A 2,135-nucleotide genomic window follows, 5' to 3' on the forward strand; every position below is an offset into this window, starting at 1 on the left:
CTTATGCAGTCATTCTCTTTTTCTGTCTCATTGTTACTTCTTTTCTTCCCACCTTTAGGACCTTTCTTTATTCCAGGCCTATAACCATCTTCACCTTTTGGAAACAGTAAAGGATACTGCAGAGACAGATATGAAGGATGTATTTCACTAATCCTTTGTAATTCTCCAGATTTTTCTTCCACAATAATATCACGGGTAGGCATACCTACATGAAAATCTCCTGGGATCAATGCAGCCACCTCATTAGCCGTAGGAACATCATATGTTCTACCGTCTTTTTTTCGATCACTCACTATCCTCATGTGAAAACTTTCTTCAGGATTTGTATCTAACCTTTCCTTTGCTGATCTGAAATTTTCAACATATGGGTTCACTTCATTGAGTAACTTGATTATAGCGGCTATAACTTCTGGTCTTAGGCTCTGTTTATTCTTATACTTCCCTGCATTTTTGGACTTGCTGTAAATGGTCAAAAACATTGCACGTTAGAACCATGTCTTCACATTATGAAGCACGATCTACAATATATTAATAGAGCATTATTAAGCACGATCTAAAACTTAAAATTACTGGACAAACCTTAAAATGCCTGCTCGGTTTTGAACCTCATTTTCTGTATCCACAATATATAACTGTGAAAACTTAGGGAAATCACCCATCTCAGGCTTTAAACTACCGAGAAGATGATAATTCTCTCCATGTATCTGAAACATGTTAGGACCATGTCCTTTAACAACATTGTTTTCACAACATCCACCTAGTGATGTGAATGAAAATATCATGTTGTATGCTCTTAGATTCTCTCTGAAATGCCGACTCAATTCATCGTCATTTGTTAGCAAAGCAAACAGTAGCTCTGGCTGATTATGTAAGAAAGGCAATTGTACTGCTCCTTTTAAACAACACTGTGAGAATGTTGGGTTACGTTCCTTTCTTTGTCGGTTAATGCGCTCACCGTACCACATTATTGCTCCGCAATAAGAACATGAGTATGTAGGATCTCCATGATCAAGATAATCTGAAACCACAAATGTCTATTTGTTAGTTAAAAATGAATATGAATATATTAGTTTTATGTGACTGTTATGAATTTTAAATCTTTGTAAAGTGTAGTACCTGTTTCTTTCTTCCTTAACCTTGGTTTAGATTTGTTTTTAGTCTTAGCAGAAAAAGCTTTTGTCAAACTCTCATCTAACATGTTCAGAATCTGGAATCCTTTACTAACTTCTACTGAAACATTTTCATTTTCAGATTCATCTTCTGAGGTTTCGGAGTCATGACAATCACTACTGCTGGTGCATTGGTATGTTTGCTCATCTGTGATATAAGTGTTACTTATAGTTAGCATAATAAATACACAATGTTAGAGATGTTTATCTCAATTTTGTAGACAATGCTCAATCTGGATTAAGAATGTAGGATTAACCTGTTCTGATTGATTGAAGTTCTGTTATAGTGTTCTTTCCAGTTGTTTGAAGGTGATCGCATATATTGTTTCCGCTTGCAAGATGATTTCTTTGCTGATTAGGTTTCCACTGCCTAGCAAGCTTCTTAACAAATCGTAAAGAAGTGTTCCGCCTTGTAATCGACAAACCTTGTTTTACTCCTCCTATTACTCACGTTTATTGAAATACATTTGAAATGGGTTAATCATTCAGATATAAGATAATTGAATACTACCAAATTCCGATAGTTTTTTACATTTCGTACCTTTTTTGCTATTCACTGATGGTGGACTGAAATTAGTCTTGCTGTAAGGTTGTCTTCGTTTTGCTGGCGGTGTTTCTTCTAAAATAGCTTCTCTATTGGTTACACTGCTATAGATTGGGGACTGTTGACACACTGTACTGCATGTATTCTCTGTTTACATCAAATATTACAAAAATGTACAATTTAGTGTCAATTAGAATTTCGTAGGTGTTTTATGATCTTGCTTATAACCTTTAAGACCGTAGCTTGTTTGTTTTCTTTTGGATGATGTTGGTACAGTTCCATGTCTAGGTACTGGAATTTGGTTAGTTAAATCACCAAGAACTGTCCTTGTCCTTACAGAATCCCTAGTAGAACCTGGTTGGAATCGAGATCACAAAATATAATATGTAATTATTTGTTACATTAGACTAAATCTGAGTTTT

General features: G+C 35.1%; 1 long non-coding RNA gene across 2 annotated transcripts in view; it reads left to right on the forward strand.

The window, feature by feature from the left end:
• LOC111829688 overlaps positions 1-1,684 on the forward strand; it is a 6,572-nt gene extending 4,888 nt beyond the window's left edge. For both annotated transcript variants that reach the window (XR_002833051.1, XR_002833052.1), the window contains 2 exons: positions 1,252-1,303; positions 1,457-1,684. This is a non-coding gene — a long non-coding RNA (uncharacterized LOC111829688). The remainder of the gene's footprint in view (positions 1-1,251; positions 1,304-1,456) is intronic.
• The last annotated feature ends 451 nt before the right edge of the window (positions 1,685-2,135 follow it).

Source organism: Capsella rubella, unplaced genomic scaffold (assembly GCF_000375325.1).
Source record: "Capsella rubella cultivar Monte Gargano unplaced genomic scaffold, Caprub1_0 scaffold_7, whole genome shotgun sequence".
NCBI lineage: Eukaryota > Viridiplantae > Streptophyta > Magnoliopsida > Brassicales > Brassicaceae > Capsella > Capsella rubella.